The sequence below is a fragment of the Lactuca virosa genome, chromosome 4, assembly GCF_052849685.1.
Source record: "Lactuca virosa cultivar CGN04683 chromosome 4, Lactuca_virosa_CGN04683_v6, whole genome shotgun sequence".
NCBI classification, from domain to species: domain Eukaryota; kingdom Viridiplantae; phylum Streptophyta; class Magnoliopsida; order Asterales; family Asteraceae; genus Lactuca; species Lactuca virosa.
Genome location: NC_136429.1, coordinates 495,723,731 through 495,747,901, shown reverse-complemented (window position 1 = coordinate 495,747,901; position 24,171 = coordinate 495,723,731). Strand labels below are relative to the sequence as shown.

Below are 24,171 nucleotides of genomic sequence, written 5' to 3'. Positions count from 1 at the left end.
GCGACATGTAACGCGTCAATTACATGTCGCCGCTATTGCTTGGTGTCGCCGCTAAAGGCGTCGCCGCTAACGCTTTGTTTTCTTGTAGTTGGAATGCAAACTCTAATCCCCATACGACATCCTCCATAGTGGGTCGTTCAGTCCCTTCCTCATGCAAGCAACTATTTGCCACCTCACCATACTTCCGTAAACACTCTGGTGCAATCTCACCACTTAGCTTTGGATCAATTATTTCATGCAAGGTTCCCCTTCGATAGCAAGACTTGCCCCATGTTACCAAGCTCACTTGTTGGTCACTCAGTCGTCGAAGTATAACAGGTCTTGAACACAACACTTCAAGCAAAACCACTCCAAAAGAGTACACATCAGACTTGTCCGTAAGTTGTTTGGTTTTGCAATATTCGGGATCTATATACCCAAGACTACCCTTCACCAATGTGCTAACATGTGTCTTCAAAGGATCTTTGGACCCGAGTTTTGACAAACCAAAATCAGACAACTTAGCTACCCATTTTTCATCCAGTAAAATATTGGTAGACTTGACATCCCTGTGAATTATTCTGCGCTTTCCACATGTGTGGAGATGATGCAACCCTTTGGCTGCGCCAATGCAAATACTAAGACGTATTTTCCATGACAAAGGAGGGTTGTTTGTGTTGTAAATATGTTCCTGTAGAGTACCCTGAGCCACGTACTCATACACCAGTATCATCTCTCCATTCTCATCACAGTATCCAATCAGGGATACTAGATGGACATGTCGTAGTTTTGACAGCATCGCTATTTCTGTTTGGAATTCATGAAAACCTTGACTGGATGATTTGTTGAGCCGTTTGATTGCTACAGTGTTTCTAGTCTTCTCCATATACCCTTTATATACTTTTCCAAACCCTCCGTTGCCTATTACACAATTTTCATTAAATTCATCGGTAGCAAATTTCAACTCTTTGAGTGTATAACGATGGCAGCGATCTGATGGAAGTAATGAGCAGAAAGACTTTGGAGACTTTGAGTTACTACAAGTTGGTCGCCATGATGATTTGTCTGTGGCTTGCCTTCGATAACATAAAACCATAAGAACTAGAACAGACAACATGACCAATCCTCCCCCAATAGCTCCTAGTATCAGGACATACGGAGTTTTCTTCTTTTTCCCTTTTATAGGATGTGTCAGCCTTGCTGGTGGGGTGTTACAACAATGTTCTGGATTAGGGCTAGAAAGATTACCAGTCATGTTCAACTTAAAGAGTTCCAAACCGTTTAAATAACCATCAAGATATTGTCCGTAGAAAGGATGCAATGCGAGCCACAAATCTTGTTTGTTTCCTTTGCCATCTGGGTCTACTACATACACACCGTAATCCTTGTATACAGGACACCCGCTACCTTGAGTCCAAAAGAATGGATCAGCGTCATGCTCAGCAGTTTGATTATTAATGAAGATCTTAAACACCATCTGAATTTTTTTCGTATATCGTGGTATAATGTTGCAAAAATGGAGCCTGAGCATGTAATAAAACCCAGAATCAACAGGAAGCGCCCACGTTAGGTTGTACTGCTGAGATAGTGAGCCCATACTCCTTTGGGTTTGATAAACTAGCTCAGGTGCTGTATAATTGGGTGTGTTTGTGGTGTACACGATCGGAGTGTCCATAGACCAAGTTACTCCGAAAGCGGCTGCGAATACGTAATTGTGATCTCCATCCCATGATCGATACATACCCGTATCATCCTTACTTGATATTTGTCCCCCACCGACGTTAAGACGATAAATAGTTTCAAGAGCCGTGTAGTTATCAACAACGGGTCCTGAAAGTTGACCAACGTATTTAAATTTTTCTTCATTAAAATGAAGATTTTCGGGCATAGAAACTATTTCAATACCATTGATGAAAGCATACGAGTTGGGTGAGGGTGTAAACGTAACGTTTAGAATTTGGGTATCTTTTACATAGATGATAAATTCTTTGAAAAAGCTAGAAACTTTGGGACGTGGTTGAGAGAGAAAGCAGGAGGTTAGGGAAGCGCTGAAGTTGGTCAAGAGAGAGTAGCCATTGGATGATACCGAGAAAAAAGATTGGTTTGCTTTGAGGTTGGAGTAGGTGGCGGGATAGAAATGGAGGCGGAGGAACTTGGGTCCTTGGGAGACCGGAAACTTGTAGGTGAATGAAGAAGTGTTGAAGATACGAGCGGTGGTATAAAGAGTTTCTGGTGGCGGTGGATATTGGGTGGTGGGGGTGGATAGAAAGGATGTGACCGGGCTGTTGGAAGGCAGGAATTCAGAATGTTCATCGCCATTCCATCGCCGGGAAAAACTGGTGGTGGTGGAGGATGCACCACAGTCTAGGAGGAAGTGGTCTGTGGCTTTGTATGGTTGAGTAGTGGCTGTGGATGTGGTGGAGAGGAGGAGCAACGAAAAGAGTGGCAAAGTGAAGGTGAACATGGTGTGGTAGATACCTTAGGTTAAACAAGAATAACACTAGCTTGTTGCAATATATATTGTAGTCTCACCAGCATTATATTTCTGCTCCAATGGTAGACTTGAAAATCAAAGCCTTTTGGAAGTTCAACACGGTATATCCTGGCTAAAATAAATGGATTTGGATTAATTAGTTTTTTTAGTTTTTTATTTAAACTCTTTTGCTTCCTTAATGGTCAAGTTAATTAGCTTATTAATTAAATAATTGCAGATAATTGCACTGTACGCTTTTATATTGATTGTTGCAGCGCAGCAGCACATTGATTTTTATCTTTCTCTCTTCTGTCGACAGTACTAACACCGATCCACAAACACTTTTTGACTTGTTTACACCTTTCAAACCATTATTAGTATACACATACAAAGGAGCGCTCCAATTTTTTAAACCAACAAGCTTTTGTTGAAAATGCACCAAGCACTGTCCAATTAAAGACTTTACACCCACCTTGACCATTGATTTGTCTCCACCATAACAATGGGAAAGTGACATACTTAGTTGACATTTTCTGTAAAAAAGTTTTAAAATATTTCTTTTTTAATGATTGTAATATGTCGAACAAAATATTAGATATCGGATAATTTTTGTAAGAAATCTAAACTTTAAGTGACGGTTATCTCTCCACCAAGACATAGTTTTTTGTTTGACGCTATTAGGTATTGGACTTGATTTATTCTTGTCATATATCTCCTATTGCTAGCTAAATATCCTATCCTTTTATATCCTTTATTGCATTCTATATAAAGGATATTTTTGATCTCTATCGAAATAAGGTCATCTCCAATGGATTAAAACCATGGAGAATTGTATGGATTGTCATATAGAAAAGAGAATATACACATTCAATTTAATTCTTAAAAAATTCATAAATTTTCATTACAATTCTATTGCACGCTTTAATGGTCATTCAACTCCACACTCTCTCTTCTCTATATTATATTCATATTTAATCTATTAAACCCTCATACAACTCCTATTGTGGATGACTTAAGAATGAACGAAATTTAAGATGGTATCAGAGCACGAAACCTAGCTGCTCTACGAAACCCTAAATCTCCATAACCATGGCCGGTGACAGTGTCGAATCTTCCAACAAGAACAGTAGCAACAACTCGGCAGATCATGACTCTCCTTACTATATTCACCCATCCGATTCTCCTAGACAAATGCAAGTCAACGAAGCTTTGCGTGATAAGAACTACAGTGATTGGTCAAAGAGATGGAGAATTTCTTGTTCGCCAAGAATAAGATTGGGTTCATAGACGGCACCATTGTGAAACCAGAGAAGCCATCAAAGCACTACATGGCGTGGATGAGATGCGATGTGATGATAAAGGGATGACTTACTACAACCATAGAAAAAGAAATAACAAGCAACGTCAAATACGCCAATTACACGGCTTCAAAAATATGGTTGGATCTTCGTGAAAGATTTGGGAAAGTGCTCCTAGAGCTGATGAACTGAAGAACCAACTCACCACCACTCGACAAGATGGGACTTCTGTGTCTGCCTACTACACTAAGCTACGATCACTATGAGATGAAATTCAATCTGCGTGCCCTACACCGAAGTGCACCTGCAATGGGTACACCTGTGGAATTGGAAGACGTCTCGTTGAACATCAAGAAAATGAGAGATTGTATGAGTTTCTCATGGGCCTCGATGGTGACTTTAATATCATCAAAACCCAAATACTTGCTACTTCTCCAACACTAGGTCTAGGATCCACCTATCACCTTATCGCTGAAGACGAACGTCAAAGAAACATCACCAACAACAAAAAATCCTCCATAAAGGCTGCTGTCTTCAAGACTTTTTTGCCAAAGAAACGAGACGGGAACTCTTGGTAAAAGAACACGTCAAATCAAAGTTCCACAAAGTGAGAGTCTGAAACACAACACTGCACGTTTTATAATAAAGATGGTCACAGTCGTTATGGATGTTTTAAACGCATTGGGTATCTAGATTGGTGGCCAGTCAAAGGCAAACTAGAGAAAGACAAACCGAGAGCTGCTTGTGTCGACATCAGTCTCATCCCAAGTCTTACAATAGATCAGTACGAAGCCTTCTTGAAGCACTTTGGAGGATCCACTAAACTTGAAGGTGAAGAAACTATGCCAACCGCTAACATGACAGGTAGATGGGATGATGAGGATGATTGGGTCGTTGATTCCAGTGCAACCGAACATATGACTTATAGAGTTGACATTCTCAACAACAAAACTAAACATGAAGGTAAGACAACTGTTGTGATTCCTAATGGATATGCAAGACTTTTGTTCGGTTTTTATTCAAAAATCCGGTTTCACAACCGGTAAAATTGACAACGGGAGCTTTAAAAATGTTCAATAAAACTAAAACTATTTTACCACCAAGGATCATTTTGCAAGAGTTAGAAAAATTAAAATAACCATAGAAGGGAAAGCATAACAACCTTTGAAGACTTTGATCCTCATGAGAGGTTGGAAGTTGATGAAGTGTGGCATGAAACTCTAAAGCAAGAGTTCTCTACAAATATCCACCAAGCAAGAGTAGAACCATCAAAACATGCAAGTATTCACTTGTAATTTGTTGTTCACAAGCCTTTGAAATATATATCAAATATATGTTCAAAGGTGAAGCAACAAAGGGGATTGTCTAGCATTAAAATGCCAGAGAATGGAGGAGAAGAAGAGCTTGTAAAGCTCGAAATCTGGCAACCCTCTTAGAGAGCACATTGCTCTCGAATTTGGATCAAAGAAGAAGAGAAATGAAGCTTGCAAGAAGTGTATCAAAAACCCTTCCATGCTCTCTCTTATATAATTGCCAAAAAGTGAAAGGAGACCATAAGGTAAAAGGAGAGACAACTTTGTCCCAAGCATGACAAAAGAATAGACAAGGCATGCATGCCTTGTCTCCTCCCATTTTTCGAAAAAGGCATGTGCAAAAGAAGACAATAGTTGTCTCATGGCTAGTTTATATACACATACATGTTATCTTTATAAAAAGACAAAATTACAAAAATGGTCCCTGTGGTTTGCCAAAAGTCACAAAGTCAGTCCCTGCTAATTTTTTTTGATGTAAATGGTCCTTGTTGTTTGCAAAACTTGCAAAGATGACCCTTTTTACTAAGGTCGTTAGTATTCAGCCGTTACGGACTGAATCTGTAAGGTTATTTTCGTCTTTTCAAGTATAAAGGGACTGAATTCGTGACATTTGATAAACCATAGGGACCATTTTTGTAATTTGTCTTAAAGTAATATAAATAATAGAAAATGAAGGGTACTAGATTCGAACTTTGGACCTCCTACCTTTCTCCCTTAATCAACCAAAGCCTTAACCAACTAGGCTAGAGCCACATTTGATTTATATTTTCGAAAACTAACTAATATTATCTATAATTCGTAAATAAATTAATAATAAAATATTTAAAAAAACATATTTTTACAAAAAAAAAATTAATAAAACAAAATATATTTTTAGCGTATTGTAAAAAAAATACGAACAATTATTTGTTTTTTTACGTATTTGTTTTCCGTATTTAAAAAAATAAGTTTTCGTATACTTTTAAATACATAAAAAAACGTAATAACATATTATACAAAAACCTAATCCTAAAAAACATAAAAAAAGTTTTTTGTATATATTTATTTTATGTGAAGTATGTTTTTTATATTTTTTTATGTTTTTATTTTATGTAAATATGTTTTTTTATGTAATTAAAAAAATACGTTTTTATATAATATGTTATTACGTTGTACTGGAATACAAAATCGGTCAAATAAGTTTTTGTATTGGCCCAATCGGTTTTCTAAAAACCGTTTTTCGGTTTAAAAAATACATATTAAAAACGGTTTTTAGAAAACCGATTGGGCCAATACAAAAACTTATTTGACCGATTTTGTATTCCAGTACAACGTAATAACATATTATATAAAAACGTATTTTTTTAATTACATAAAAAAACATATTTACATAAAATAAATACATAAAAAAATATAAAAAACATACTTCACATAAAATAAATATATACAAAAAACTTTTTTTATGTTTTTTATGATTACGTTTTTGTATAATATGTTATTACGTTTTTTTATGTATTTAAAAGTATACGGAAACTTATTTTTTTAAATACGTAAAACAAATACGTAAAAAAACAAATAATTGTTTGTATTTTTTTTACAATACGCTAAAAATATATTTTGTTTTATTAACTTTTTTTTTGTAAAAATATGTTTTTTTAATATTTTATTATTAATTTATTTACGAATTATAGATAATATTAGTTAGTTTTCGAAAATATAAATCAAGTGTGACTCTAGCGTAGTTGGTTAAGGCTTTGGTTGATTAAGGGAGAAATGTAGGAGGTCCAAAGTTCGAATCTAGTACCCTTCATTTTCTATCATTTGTATTATTTTAAGACAAATTACAAAAACGGTCCCTATGGTTTATCAAATGTCACGAATTCAGTCCCTTTATACTTGAAAAGACGAAAATACCCTTACATATTCAGTCCCTAACGGCTGAATACTAACGACGTTAGTAAAAAGGGCCATCTTTGCAAGTTTTGCAAACCACAAGGACCATTTACATCAAAAAAAATTAACAGGGACTGACTTTGTGACTTTTGGCAAACCACAGGGACCATTTTTGTAATTTTGTCTTATAAAAACCAATCATTTTTATGAAGAATTCCCAATATATATATATATATATATATATATATATATATATATATATATAGTCATATATAAATATCTTATTTTATTTAAACTATTTTTTATATAAATTGTAACTAGCTTATTAAGATATAAATATGAATATATAAATATCTTATTTTACATAAAACTACATTTTATATAAATTGAACTAGTTTATTAAGATATAAATATATAACTTACAAATAATCATACTTTATGATATATTTCATAAGTTGTTATTTCTCCAATAAATATTATGTCCACAAATAATAAATTTCCAATTAGTAAAATATTATTTCCATGAAATAATAAATTTCCAATTAAATACAAGTGTTGATATATTTATTAATAATCAAATTATACTAATAAATAATCAATTGACGGTAACTTGTTATATGGTGTGACCCTATAGAATCATATATTATTAGCAATATTATTCTATAATGACTCTTGGACATACTAGATCTTTCAATCTCCCACTTGCACAAGAGTCATTATAGATTGATATAGACAGTGGTGAACGTCTAACAATATTTCACTGCCCCCAATAGCATATGATGAAGAATGTCATTCATCAACATCCAATTCCTCAAAGCTCTAAGCTTCAATTGATGTATTAAGGTAAGTTTATTAATTATCCATTTGTTACAGACATCCTGTTGAACATGAGCCTTGGATCACAATCAATCTCATTTGTAATTCAACTTTGAGTAACGCGCGTTAGATGTCTAACTCTCAACCCATAAGAGGAACAAATCCCATGTAGACTACATAAGCCTCTTGCATAGTTCACACCATACCCGAAAATGACTTTTATAACTGCCCGGTCAAGGAACAACATTTGCTCATATCAAAGCACAACACTCCATACACTTAAGTTCCACTATGTGTCTCAGGTGTTAAGGATACAAAGATAATACCTTTTAATCAAGGTTCACTCATGACTGTGATCTATGAGTTGATCTTGATGCAGCTCAGTTCAATACTAGCTCTCTAACAAGTACCTATGAAACTTGGTTACAACTTCTTGCCTACTTTCATCTGGTGAGAGTCAACCAATCCACTTCATATTAGTCTTACTTCATAATTGTTCCCACAATCAAGACCGACTATGAACCTTTACAATAATAAGATTATTCATGGATTAAACATGTTAATATAGAACACAACAAGTATTAATGTAATGATCATATCCTAGTATATCAAAACATTATTTAATAGTTGTTGTTACAATGTTCCAATATCCAAATACTAAATTCAAATCAAAATCCCATTACTATAATATTAAAAGTCTTATGGCTTAAGTGTGACCACTCATACTTAGCTTTAAAAGGAAAGACTTTATTAATGGGTTCGACTAAATTTAATTTGTGTAAATTTTGCGAATACTATATCTCCATATTTGACTTTTACTCTAGGTATAGAGTAATATCTTGGAGAATATGATTGGTGTTCTTTCATGACATAGAGTCCCTTAGCTTGATTAAGTCAACTCTCTAAGTCACAAAGATTTCTATGTGATCCTTGAATGACATAAATCAACATAGTTTTTCAATGATCTGGTTCATCCAATTATATTTGATTTCAACTTCTAAAAGTAGTGTATTCTTATTTAGTAGATTGTGCTATTTTGTTTTGCTTGGACCTCATTCCAACTAAACTTACTCTTCATTCCATAATAAAGTCATAATCCAATTATAATTCATAATTATCTATATTTATTTAGAATCAAAATTATATATAGCTCTTTACATTTAGATTTTTTCTAAACTAATTATCGCATATACATTCTCTCAGCTCTTGTTAACTACTCTAGAATGTTCCCACAATCATCTAGTGACTTAACAATGTATTCAATTTTGTACCTCATGATATGACAAAAATGATGGATTCATTTGCCAAGCAGAGAGAATATTAATCATTTTATCTATCTCAAACCTATGTGCTAGATCTTTTGAGATAAACTCAAAAATGGTGTGATGTGACAATGTCAAGAATCTTCCAAAGGAATCTTGTATATTGACCTCTTTCAAAATATTGCCATTTTATGCAAAAAGAATTTTAAAACCTTTAACATTCATCCTTATCTATATATTATAGATTTTACACTCCAAGAATGTATCTTGTCATTCCTAAGTCTTTCATTTTATAAATACTTTCTGAGTCAAAGTGAAAACCACCTCGCATAGTCGGAATGTGATTTCAAATGATTAAGTATGTCTCTTTCATACAAGATTAGGAATATCACTATCCTCCCACTAGTTCTTAGTAAACACAGACACGTTCCTTTCATTTTGATATAGAAGCATACCTTGTATCTTTATATTAAAATGACTATTCCAACCTTGATATGTTTGCTTTATATCCACAAGTAGATCTTAAGCCTTACACATTTGGTTAGGATAACATGGATTAAGAAAACCTCCAGGCTAAGCTATATAGATATCTTCTAGTAGATGTCTATTAAAAAAGGGTCTTTCTTCAAATCTATTTGCTATATCTCATATTAAGAATAAGAAGTTATAGTAAATAATATCCTTGTTGATCTAATCATAGCTACTTGTGAAAAGGTTTGATCATAGTCAATGTCATGAGTATGATAAGGACCATAGTCAATGACATGAGTATGAGAAAATCCTTATATAACAAGTATACTAAATGTGTATATATATCCATGTATATATTCTTTCTAGAAGAATCTCTTACTCCTTCTAGCCTTGTTATAGAGAGAAAGGTTAATCAAGCCCATACTTGATTATTAAACATATATTACATCTCCATGTTCATGACTCTAAGTCATTTGTCAGATCCACGATTTGATATAACATTTTGATAGTTGATGGTTTAACTAGAAACTATCAAGAACTCATCAATGAGAGATTCCACATTTCTCAAGTCATAGATGATTTCTACCATAATTGTGAACAATTTGTGTTTATGAATAGCTACTATTCATGTTCAACAATTCCTTGTTGAAACTAGTGCCAACAACTGTTACATCCGACTATGGTTCTTGAGCTGCTTCAAGTTCCACGTGCCTCCCACTTGCTTTGTCGTTAGAAGCTTGCTTTATGCTAACTTAGCTTTCAGAGGAATAAATGAACTTATTCTTGGTGGGTTTGTACATAATAATCTAAATGGCCTTTTATAATATTCTACAATTATGTAATTAGTTGGTGTTTGTATTCTAGATACAATTAATAGTGATTGAAGTATAATCCCAAAAAGGTTAAAAGGAGGACATTTCTACCGATTAGAAAGTAAACTATATCAAGTAAAGTTTAATTCACCATTTATCATCACGAAGGCTTTACATGGTACTACTAGGTTGTATCTTGTGCTCAATCATAGACATTCATTAGAAAGTAAGTCATACACCAAAGTGTATAGTTCCTTAATAATTATTTTCTCTACACTTTACTGAAAACATTATTAGGAATCTTTTGTATATAAATAACATTCACATATGTCAAATAAACTACATTATTTTCCTTCAAAGATCCATTTCTTGAAGTTGGAATATATGGATTTCATTTATACAATAAAGAAAACAATGTCATGAATAACTTTGATTTAAAACAAGTTTAAGTCAAAAGTGTTTGCGTATATAACTTAACTTTATTTATAGAATGTTAATATTTACTTTGTAATTCTATTAAGAGATCTAGTCTCAGAAATAGAATTCAATCATTTCGGAATATGAGTATTATCGTTATGAAAAACGATCTAGTAAATAATCAATCATTTAAATAAATAACCGAGACATAAAATATTTATACATGCTAAAATAAAACATACATTGTTCCAAAACAAACATTGTTTTATATTACAAGCAATTTATGTTCTAAGCATAAATAATAAACTAAACTTCGAGAGTGTAGTTCCAACTTGCTTATGCTCAGCTAGTTACTCTTCTGTAAATATTTGCAATCAAGTTACAAATATTAGATTAACATTTAAATACCAAGTACTTGAGTGTTACACGAAAAGTATGAGTTCTATCCAGTAGATACATAAGGTACTAGTCTCTTCCAGACTTTCTTTCTAGATAAGAGGAGCAGTTCCTCTACCAGTGTTCAGTTTCTTCACAAAAGAAACAAGATCCATCTATGTGGTCCTTATTGGATTTCTTGGGCTTAAAGGTGTTTATTCCATAAAACATCGGCCTTTTAGATCACACAAGGTGATTCTTTTAGCCTTGCATTATTCCAATGTTTAAAATAGCTTTAAATAAAATATCATTGTATTTATTGGAATATTGCTTGACCTGTTATATCATCAGATATATGTTTAAATTATGCAAGACTTCCTAGAAGTCATGAATAATTGTTCCTAGTATGATGTTAGATGCATCTTGAGCATCACTGTGATTCATTTACTATGTATCATATTCAGGTCTATTGCTTAAAGCAAATTGTTTAGGAATAGGTCCTTTAAGTGTATACAATTTCACATCTCTCACGAGATTGTCTCTTAAGACATGAACCGGTTCATTGAAGTTGTATCTATTGAATGTTATTATGTCATTTAAAGATAAATGATATTTCATGGTTATGAGAGTGGATTATAAATCTACAAAATTTTTAACAAAATTCATTTACTATTTTTAATATTTAATCTTTAATAATTAAAACCCCTTTTACTTTCTAAAAATATGAATTATCAAAGCCTAGGATCCAAGTTGCAAAATAAATAAATGGTTAGGTATCATTTATCCCATTCATCCGAATTCAACCAGGTAGATATCAATTATTAATTATATCTTACCATATAATTCCTAGATTTATGGGATCGCTAATAACAAATTTAATTAGACATGTTTGATCTCATCTATGCCTCGGAACTCTCTTGCTTGAGAATCCTTTATCACAAAATATTTCCGATCAAATCATCCAATTTGAAAGTTGTGTAATCGACCTATAACTTGGTTATAAAAATTGCAAAAACACCTCAGTTATCAAAAGAAAACACTAAGTGGTTAAGTATCTTTTATCCCACTAGTGCATATAAGAGACGTGTGGGTGTTCTTTAAAAAGGATTGCATAGATCTGAGGTTTGTAAGGGGTCTTTGATGTTTTTTATAATTCTAGTTTAAAAAACATGTTATATCATGGTTATTGCATTCATTTAATAAACCATGGTATACTTTAAAAAACTTATTTCATTTTAAAATCACATTTTTAACAATGTTCTATATATAAAACCCAGTTTTATATAATTGATGCGATCAAAGTTTTAAATTAATAACTAGTATTAGGTTATATCGTTTGAGCGCTTTAGAACATTTGAAAACATTTTAATAAAACTTCCTTTTATAAAATAAGGTTTGAAGTTTGATAAGTTTACAAATCTCTATTATAGACTTATACAATTTAATCCCGAAATTTAACCTGTTACTAGTTTTAACGATAAAGCTTGTTTTATTGTAAAACTATTTTTAGCATCTTATGTTAAAATGTAAATTTCATTAATACCAAACTCCTTGTGATGTTTATTTATGTTCAAATATTATTTTTCATTTGAAAAACTAATTTTATCAACCATAATATAATAATAATATCATAAACATAAAACAACACAAGCATGCATAACAATTATAACATATCTGCATAAACCAAGCCATTAACTAGTAATAATTTTGTGAGACATCACAAAATTATCAAGTGCATTCCTAAAGGGACATAAGGGACCTTTATCTTGTAAAGTCTTCATGTGCGCCGACTTGCTTCAACACCTTGTAGCAAGTTTATAAAAATAAATTTATAAAGTTTGACAAACTTTAATAAAATCAACTTTATAAACTTTTGATCTTCAAAATGGCCATCATCGCCATTCTTGTTACATTTTTATAAAAATAAACTATTTCTAAAACTAATCTATTACCTACAAAAATTAACAAATGAAAACTATCTATTTAATTATTACATACCATATGAATAAATAAATAATTACGACCATTTTAAATAAATCAACACAATCAACAACACAAATGTCCATGGCTAGTTTATGTTCATCATATATATATATATATATATATATATATATATATATATATATATATATATATATATATATATATATATATATATATATATATATATATATATAACAACTCTTTGTTTTTCTAAGAACACTTTTATGACCAAAAAGATGCATGTAAACTGTTGGTCAAAAATAACAATTATAAACGTTTTAAAGTTGTCATAAAAAAGATATATGAATTTTTTTTTGCAAAGAGAAAACCATCAATGTTTTCCAAAAACAAAGATTTCATCAACTAAACAAATAATCTAACTAATCTTGCAAAAATGGCTCTGATACAAATTGTTGGGTTTTTATTCAAAAATCCGGTTTCACAACCGGTAAAATTGACAACTGAAGCTTTAAAAATGTTGAATAAAACTAAAACTATTTTACCCACCAAGGATAATTTTGCAAGAGTTAGAAAGATTAAAATAACCATAGAAGGGAAATCATAACAACCTTTGAAGACTTTGATCCTCATGGGAGGTTGGAAGTTGATGAAGTGTGGCATGAAACTCTAAAGTAAGAGTTTTCTACAAGTATCCACCAAGCAAGAGTAGAACCATCAAAACATGATAGTATTCACTTGTAATTTGTTGTTCACAAGCCTTTGAAATATATACCAAATATCTGTTCAAAGGTGAAGCAACAAAGGGGCTTTGTCTAGCATCAAAATACAAGAGAATAGAGGAGAAGAAGAGCTTCTAAAGCTCGAAATCTGGCAACCCTCTTAGAGAGCACATTGCTCTCTGATTTAGATCAAAGAAAAAGAGAAATGAAGCTTGCAAGAAGTGTATCAAAAACCCTTCCATGCTCTATTTTATATAATGGCCAAAAAGTGAAAGGATACCATAAAGTAAAAGGAGAGACAACTTTGTCCCAATCATGGAAAAAGAATAGACAATGCATGCATGCCTTGTCTCCTCCCATTTTTCGAAATAGGCATGTCTAAAAGAAGACAAAAGTTGTCTCATGGCTAGTTTATATACACATATGTGTTATCTTTATAAAAATCAATCATTTTTATAAAGAATTCCCTATATATATCTATATATATATATATATATATATATATATATATATATATATATATATATATATCTTATTTTATATAAAACTATCTTTTATATAAGTTGTAACTAGCTTATTAAGATATAAATATGAATATATAAATACCTTATTTTATATAAAACTACATTTTATATAATTGAACTAGTTTATTAAGATATAAATATATAACTTATAAATAATCATACTTTATGATATATTTCATAAGTTGTTATTTCTCTAGTAAATATTATTTTCACAAATAATAAATTCCCAATTAGTAAAATATTATTTCCATTAAATAATAATTTTCCAATTAAATACAAGTGTTGATATATTTATTAATAATCAAATTATATTAATAAATAATGAATTGATGGTAACTTCCTATATAGTGTGACCTTATACGATAATATATTATTAGCAATATCATTATATAATGAATCTTGGGCATACTAGATATTTCAGAAGGAAGAGGCAATTACACATTACCGTGTGGCACAAAAATTGAAGGAATCCTTCATGTCCCTCAATTTAATTGCAATATTTTGTCTATTGTCGGTTAACAAAAAACATTTAGTGTGCCATAACCTTTTTTCCAAATTTTTATGTAATACACGGTCTCCAATCGAGGAACTTGATTGGTGCGGGTGATTATCGAACGGGGCTATATCGTATGGGGATTTTTGAAGAAAAGAGAAAGGTAATGCATGTTACGCTTGATAGATGGCATAACAGATTGGGTCATGCTTCAGAAGGAAAGTTAGTTAAATTAGATTTTCTTAAAAACACTACTTCTAGTTTTAAGAATAAAGTATGTGATTTTTGCTCCAAGGGATAACACACCAGGTCTCCTTTTGTTTTGAGTAAAATAAAGACAAGTCAATGTTTTGAATTAATTCATTGTAATGTTTGGGGAAATTACTGCATACCTTTCCAAACGGGTGGCAATTATTTCCTTACTATTGTTGATGATTTCAGTAGGATTGTATGGATTTTCTTGATAAAAAATAAAGATGATGTTGGTAGGTGTTTAATCGATTTTCATAAAATGGTTGAAAATCAATTTAGGTAATAAATCAAAAGACTAATAAGTGATAATGGGGGTGAGTTCACTTCCCATGCCATGACTGGTTTTTACAAAAAACAAGGCATTCTATTTGAAACAAGTTGTCTTCACACACCCCAACAAAATAGGGTTGTTGATTGCACTACTAGAATACAACCTTTTATGACGCGCAATGCGTGTCCTAAAACGATCAGATGATGCGCAAATGCGTGTTAAGGAAGGCCCTGTCATAACGAGAGACGATACGCTTTTGCGCGTCGTCTGTTTACGACGTGCATTTATGACACACATTTACGACGCGCAGTTGTGACACGCAATGTGTATCAAGGAAGGCCATGTCATAAAGGAAGATGACACGCATGTTGGATTAGTGTCTAAGCCCGTAACTATATTTGGTAAGTACTTGACCCGGTTGTGCATGGTCCTTTTGGGTTGCCTTCACCATAGCAACTTGACAGGTTGATTTATATAGAGAGAAGAGATATTATTATATTAATATGTTATAAGAATAATATATTAAAGGAATAATAATATTATTTAATTAATTTGGTGACTAAAAGAGATTAATTGAATAAAAGGGCTTAAATTGTCAATTGTGTGATAGTTAGTTTTTGGGATATGGATCCTTGTGAATATAGGGTGGCCGAAATTAAGGAGTATGGGCTCCTTGAATTCGTCCAAGCCTTACTCTAGAAGGATCCTTGGATTGCTTAAGGCCTAAGTTATTCAATTAGTGTTAAGGATGTAACCCTAGTAGCTCATAGTATAAATAGACCCTATGGGTTGCAGAAATCGACCACCTTGCTTCCTTGGGAACCCTAGAGCCGATTTCTACACCTCTCCTCTCTCTCCAAATCATCCTCTTGCTAGTTGGTGTTTGTAAGCCATTAGAGGAGTGACAATTGTGACTCTAAGCTCCAAGAACAAGAAGAATCAAGCAAGCAACTTAAGGTATTCTTCTAGATCTGATTTCATGTGTTATGATTCAATTATTATCTCTACATCTAGCATTGTAAGCCTTGGAAACATTGCATGTTCAATTAGAGAAACCTAGATCCAAGCATTAGGGTTTGCATGTGCACATAGGAAAGTTCTTATGGCTCAAACCCATCAGTGGTATCAGAGCCAGGTTGATTTCTATTGAATTGATGCTTTGGTTGATTGCTTTTTACATGAAAAATCGTTTTTTTGTGCCCCTGACTGGTGAACTCGGCGAGTCCCATTGTGGACTCGGCGAGTAGCATGAGCTCGGCGAGTCCATGATGGAACTCGGCGAGTTCGAGCGTCAGTTAGAGTAGATTTCGGGATTTCTTGTTGTTTTGCTTGAGGATACTTGCCTTAATTGTTTTGGGTCATTAAAATCCGAATTTTATCATATATTTGAGTATATACTTGACCAAACAAAAGATAATTACCATTTGATTGAATAATAATTTTCTTATATGATTATAATTGATTATTTGAATTAAATTGGTAAATTGTCTTGCAAGTAATGTTGACTAGGTCAAATTTAGATAATCATTAAATTAATTAGTTGATTTATATTATTTGCTATTTGATCCTTTATGTTTTGAAAAGTTCAAAACTTGGCCTCAAGTTTTGAAATTTAAGTTTTGTGATTAAAAGTTTAATTTTGAATAATTTAAATTTCAAACCCTAGAATTTTACAAGTTTTAAAATTCAACCCTATACTTATAATATTATAAGATTAATATATATATGTATAACTTAAATGCTAGTCTTACCGTTAGTAGGCCTCATTCACGAAGCCAATCTATAAGGGGGGTATAAGGTTATGGCCTATAAAATGGTCGTTTAATGGGTGTCCATTCTCACCCACCGCTTCCTTGATTGGTGGAGGGTCGTTAGCCGAACGGGTAGGATCGGGCAAACCTTTCCTCATTAAAAGTATAATGAATCTATATTAAGTAACTAAATGTTTTTACAAAATTCCCTATCTTAGTTACTTTAGGCAAAAGTGAATTGATGCAATTCCATGAAATTACACTTTGCACCCTTGCTAAGACGTTAATGAAGCGCGTGTGGTTAACCGGCACATTAATTGGGTTCTAAGCAAAGGTGGCAAAGGGTGACTCGTTGTTTGTTATAGTTCAATGGAGCGTGTGTGGTTAACCAGCACATTGAATAGGTAACTATAACAATGAGGGCACCATGTACATTTGCATGGTCATTCACACCCACTTTGTGATCCTCGGCATCCCAGTGACAAACGAGAGGGGCATATCGAGATTTAAACATGCCATTGAAAAGTTCAAGGTATCTTAAAAGATCTAGGAGTTTTCAATACATTTAAAACCTAATTTCTTTTCGTTTTTCATGGTGGAGAATTAGTGAATCGACATTCACTTGCCTTCAAGTTATTTACTTATTAGATTACGACATCCCTCTTCTAATTAGTGAATAATGTTGTTGGTTCCTAGCCCTAATTTTTCATTTGGGTGATTAATTTGGGAAATTCATTTCTAATCAACTTTGTTCCTTTTTCTTTTTCCATTTCAGATGTCGAACGCAAACAACAACACTTTTGGGTCAAACTCCTCTGGTTCATTCTCACTCATGAACTTGTGTGGGAAAGTGATCTTCGATGGGACCAATTTCAGTAATTGGATCCGCAACATTCGCATGGTCACTCGCTACGAGGACAAAGAGTATGTCCTTGACGAGAAGCTTAAGGAGATTGACATTGAAACTGCTACTGCCGATGAGATCGCGGCCTAGGAGGCCTACGAGCGTGATGCCACGAAAGTCCATTGCATCATGCTCGCGACTATGATTGCTGAACTTCAAAAGTCCTATGAGGACAAGTACCCCTACGAGATGCATCAGGATCTGCTGGAATGCTACCACCAGAGCGCCAGGCAAGAAAGGTATGAGATCATCACTTCGATGATCACTACCAAAATGGGAAATAGAGAGTCTCTTACTGCCCATCTGCAAAAGATGCAGAGATATGTTGATCGCCTGCTGAAGTTGAATGTGAACTTCAATGAAGAGCTAGAAATTGAGATTATCCTTCACTCATTGCCTTCCTGCTATAGCCAGTTCCGCATGACCTATCACATGAATAAAGAAGAAGTATCCTTGAGCAAGCTTCAGGGCTTGTTGAGGACTACTGAGAGCAACCTCAAGGATAAATCTGTTGTATCACCTCCCACTCCAGCTGCTGTCCCTGTCTTGGCAATAGGGCAAGGGAAGGGTAAGAAGAGGAAGGCCTCCTCAAGGAGCCACCACAAGGGAAAGTCTCAAGATGGAACCTCTTCTCGTGGAACCAAAGTTGGTTCTGCTAAACCCAACTCAAACCCTAAGGAGGCAGAGTGCCACCACTGCCACAAGATAGGACATTGGAAGAGAAGCTGCCCAGAATATCTGCAGGCCATCAAGGATGGAAAGATCAAGCCATATTTCGCAGGTATTTACACAATTAAATCTAATAGTTTGTCACATGCTACTTCTTGGGTTCTTGATACAGGATGTGGTTTTCACATTTGTTCTGATTTGCAGGGACTAAGAAGAAATAGGGATGTGGAGCATGGAAGGATGAATCTGATCATGGGAAACAGAAGATCGTCGCCTGTGACCAAGATTGGAGTTTATTCCTTAGTGCTTAGTAATGGTTTAGATTTAAATTTGAATAATTGTTGCTATTCGCCAGATATGGCTAGAAACATCATTTCATTTCATGGTTTATATAAACAAGGCTTTAGATATTCATTTGATAATGAAACAGGTTCTATTTATGCTTATTTTAATAATGTTTTGTATTTTGAAGCATTGCCTTGTAATGGAATATATGAAACTGTAATGGTTGTAGACAACTTAGGAAATGATGTATTATGTGTGGATTCTTCCAATAGTATGGATAGAGCATGCTTGTGGCATTGTCATCTTGGACATGTCATTAAGAAACGCATAGCCCAACTCCAAAAGGATGGAGTGTTGGAGTCATTCGACATTAGGGACGATGACGTATGCGAGTCTTGTTTACTTGGAAAGATGACTAAGTCACCCTTCACTGGCACTTGTGCGAGGGGTGAGGGTTTATTGGATCTCATACATACAGATGTATGTGGACCCTTTAGATCCACCACAAGGGATGCGAATCGCTTCTATGTGACTTTCACAGATGATTATAGCAGATATGGGTATATCTACTTGATCAAGCACAAGTCAGAAACCTTTGAAAAGTTCAAAGAGTTTAAAAAAGAAGTGGAGAATCAATTGGGCAGGAAAATCAAGATGCTTCAATCTGATCGAGGTGGAGAGTACCTAAGTCTTGAGTTCCACGACTACCTCAAGGAATGTGGAATAGTTTCACAATTGACGCCACCTAGAACACTACAATTGAATGGTGTAGCTGAGAGGCGTAATCGAACCTTGCTAGACATGGTTCGTTCCATGATGAGTCGTGCTTCACTACCTATCTCATTCTGGGGGTATGCCTTAGAGACTGCCGCCCATATCCTTAACTTAGTACCTACGAAGAAGGTTGCCAAAGCACCTCACGAGATGTGGACAGGGAAAGCTCCCTCGTTAGCACATATCAAGGTTTGGGGTTGCGAAGCTTTCGTAAGACGAGATACTCACGACAAGCTCGAACCTCGTAGTGAGAGATGTATTTTCATCGGCTACCCACAGAAATCCTTTGGATATCTCTTCTACAGACCGAGTGACAATGTAGTCTTCGTTGCGACGAGAGGGGTTTTCCTAGAGCGAGAACTCATAAACCAAGGAGACAGTGGGAGGCAGATCAATCTTGAAGAACTTCAAGAGTCGAGCGATGAAGGAACCTCTAACACTGGCGCTCAACCCGAGGAGGAAACTCCAGTTGAACCGATTGACGAATCCTTACCTCTTAGACGTTCCGAAAGAGTTAGTGTTCCACCCCAGTTTTATGGTTTTCATATTACTATGGAAGGGGATACGTTCATTAGTGATAGTACACTAGTGAATATGGACGAACCTAACAGCTATAAGGAAGCCATGGCAGGCCCAGAGTCTGCAAAGTGGAAAGAGGCTATGGATAGCGAAATCCAGTCCATGTATGAAAACAAAGTTTGGAATTTGGTTGACAATGTACCAGGTCGTAAGATGGTCGGGTGCAAGTGGATCTTCAAGAAGAAGACTGACGTGGATGGAAACGTGCACACTTATAAAGCGCGATTGGTTGCGAAGGGTTTCACTCAAACTCCTGGAGTTGACTACGATGAAACCTTCTCACCAGTTGCGAAGATAAAGTCTATCAGGGTGATGCTGGCCATTGCTGCATTTCATGACTATGAAATATGGCAAATGGATGTCAAAACCGCTTTTCTTAATGGGAAGTTGGCTGAGGATGTTTACATGGCTTAGCCAGAGGGTTTTGTCAATGAGAAGCATCCCAATAGAGTGTGTAAGCTTGAGAAGTTTATTTATGGACTTAAGCAAGCGTCTCGCAGATGGAATCTTTGTTTCGACGAGAAGGTCAAAGAGTTTGGTTTTCTGCGAAGCGAAGATGAGTCTTGTTTATATGTCAAAGCCAGTGGGAGTGTAGTAAGCTTCCTCGTATTGTATGTCGATGACATACTACTCATAGGAAACGACATCCCGACACTGCAGGAGGTTAAGTCCTGGCTCGGGAAGTGCTTCGCTATGAAGGACCTCGGAGAGGCTTCCTATATTCTGGGAATAAGGATAGTGAGAGACAGAAGTAAGAGACTAATAGGACTTAGTCAGAACACTTACTTGGACAAGGTACTAAAACATTTTAGTATGGAGAATTCAAAGAAAGGGGAGTTACCAATCCAAAGTAATGCCAAGTTGAGTAAGACTCAGAGTCCGAGTACTGAAGTCGAGATAGCAGAAATGAACCGAGTACCTTACGCTTCTGCAGTCGGCTCGATCATGTACGCTATGGCTTGCACTCGACCTGATGTGGCCTTCGCTTTGAGCATGGTCAGCAGATATCAAGGGAACCCTGGCAGAGCGCATTGGATCGCAGTCAAGAACATTCTTAAGTACCTTCAGAGGACCAAGGAATGGTTTCTAGTCCTCGGTGGGAGTGATGAGTTAAAGGTGCGAGGGTACAGCGACGCCAGTTTTCAGACCGACAGGGACAACTATCGTTCGCAGTCGGGCTGGGTCTTTACCCTCAATGGAGGAGCAGTAACTTGGAAGAGTTCCAAGCAGGAAACTGTAGCTGATTCAACGTGTGAATCAGAGTACATTGCAGCAAGTGAAGCGTCAAAGGAGGCAATATGGTTGAAAAACTTCATTGGAGACCTTGGAGTTGTGCCAACCATAAAGGAGCCCATGGAGATTTTCTGTGATAATGAAGGAGCGGTTGCCTTGACCAAGGAACCAAGAGATCATGGTAGATCTCGACATATCGACAGAAAATATCACTTTATTCGACATCGGGTGGAAGAAGGACTCCTCGTAGTGAAGAGGGTATCGTCAGAAGATAACCCAGCAGATCCGCTTACGAAGGGACTGAGCAGGGTTAAGCATTTGCAGCATGCTAGGAGCATTGGGCTAAAGGACGATATTAGTTTAGATTAGATAGTTTGGAAACATGTAATAGATAAGTTATTATTAACATTTGATGATTAAATAAATGAGTATTATTTATTAGTAATGTTACTGTCTTATGTTAATATTTTACCTATTGTTTCATTTTGCATGTTTTGACTTCCTGAATAATTAAGTTATTTGATAATAATCGAATTATTCGAATGGTCCACAGTCGTTCATATGTTGGAAGTAGATATGAATGAAGACTGTCATGAATTGGTGTGTAGATTGTCTAAAGTGTATTAGACATAGCAAAGGTTTGCTACAACGTTCATGAGTGCTTATGAACTTGATTTGAGCATTGGAATAAACCCACACTTGCTGGAATCACTTCATGGAATTTATCACGAGTGATCGCAAGATGGTAATATAATATGGTCTTAAAACCTAGATATATGGTTTATTGTTTGTTAATTGGTTATGCATTGATAATGCACAAACACATCAGTAACTTGATATTATAAAACGCATTGCTGTGTGTGATTTGATTAGTGGATAGTAGATGCATATAAGTCGAAGTTTATCTGTTCCTTTTATCCTAAGAGGGTAAAAGAGATATCAGGGCCCCTCAATGATTTGATTTGACTTATGTGCCGGGCCCGGTCAGGACTAAATTGATGTGTTCAATTAAGTTCTATGTCAAATGAATCTTAGATCGAGAAACCAATTGCAGGACAATAAGTATGACCATGTTCCATGTAATTGTCCGCACGATATTTAGAACAAAGGATTATACGATCCCTTATCTGAAGGACATGATACTGATAAGATCAGAGTTTGACAGCGTCTTTGAGAGCTACGATTGCTAATCGGATTGTGTTTGCATCTATAGTTACTGGACTTATCCAAGTGGGAGACTGTTGGATTAGTGTCTAAGCCCGTAACTATATTTGGTAAGTACTTGACCCGGTTGTGCATGGTCCTTTTGGGTTGCCTTCACCACAGCAACTTGACAGGTTGATTTATATAGAGAGAAGAGATATTATTATATTAATATGTTACAAGAATAATATATTAAAGGAATAATAATATTATTTAATTAATATTTGTCATAAATTAATTAGGAATTAATTTGGTGACTAAAAGAGATTAATTGAATAAAGGGGCTTAAATTGTCAATTGTGTGATAGTTAGTTTTTGGGCTATGGATCCTTGTGAATATAGGGTAGTCGAAATTAAGGAGTATGGGCTCCTTGAATTCGTCCAAGCCTTACTCTAGAAGGATCCTTGGATTTCTTAAGGCCTAAGTTATTCAATTAGGGTTAAGGATGTAACCCTAGTAGCTCATAGTATAAATAGACCCTATGGGTTGGAGAAATCGACCACCTTGCTTCCTTGGGAACCCTAGAGCTGATTTCTACACCTCTCCTCTCTCTCCAAATCATCCTCTTGCTAGTTGGTGTTTGTAAGCCATTAGAGGAGTGACAATTGTGACTCTAAGCTCCAAGAATAAGAAGAATCAAGCAAGCAACTTAAGGTATTCTTCTAGATCTGAATTCATGTGTTATGATTCAATTATTATCTCTAGATCTAGCATTGTAAGCCTTGGAAACATTGCATGTTCAATTAAAGGAACCTAGATCCAAGCATTAGGGTTTGCATGTGCACATAGGAAAGTTCTTATGGCTCAAACCCATCAACACGTTTGTGTGTCGTAACCTTACGACACACGTGTTTATGACACGCGATGCGTATCAAGGAAGCCCCTGTCATAAATGAAGATGACACACATTTGCGTGTCATAAACTTCAGTAACCATTTACGATATGCATTTACGACGCGTCTTTACGATATTCATTTACACATAATACAAAAATATGTAAACATATATATACCAAAACAATCAATTTCACCCAATAACATCATGTCAAGAAATTGTAATACATTGATATTAAAGGGATCTAATTGTACATTGTTATTAAGAGGTTTTCCTTAACTATATAACCTAATACTACATTGCTATTAAGGGACACCTTCTGCAATGCATTGCTATACAAACTAAAAAGATATACACAAATATGATAAACATCAAATTCCAACTAAGTAGAGTTGCATCTTGCCTTTCATTATTCTTTAAGACTAATGAACCCCTGCTCCGATAATTCTTGTGACCTGATCAAATAAAATTCAAAAAATTAATATGCTAATATAATTATTAGAAAAAAAAGAAGTGAAATAAATAAAAAATAGTAAGTACCAATAATGATATATTATTTCCATTGAGTTGGAGCTTGTAAACTATCCCGTATTGAAATATGAAGAACCTCAAGCACAAGATAATTTCAAGTACACGCCAATATGCAC

General features: G+C 34.6%; 1 pseudogene; it reads right to left on the bottom strand.

The window, feature by feature from the left end:
- Positions 1-19: 19 nt before the first annotated feature.
- LOC145106972 (receptor-like protein kinase FERONIA pseudogene) lies at positions 20-2,443 on the bottom strand (annotated as a pseudogene).
- Between the last annotated feature and the right edge of the window lie 21,728 nt (positions 2,444-24,171).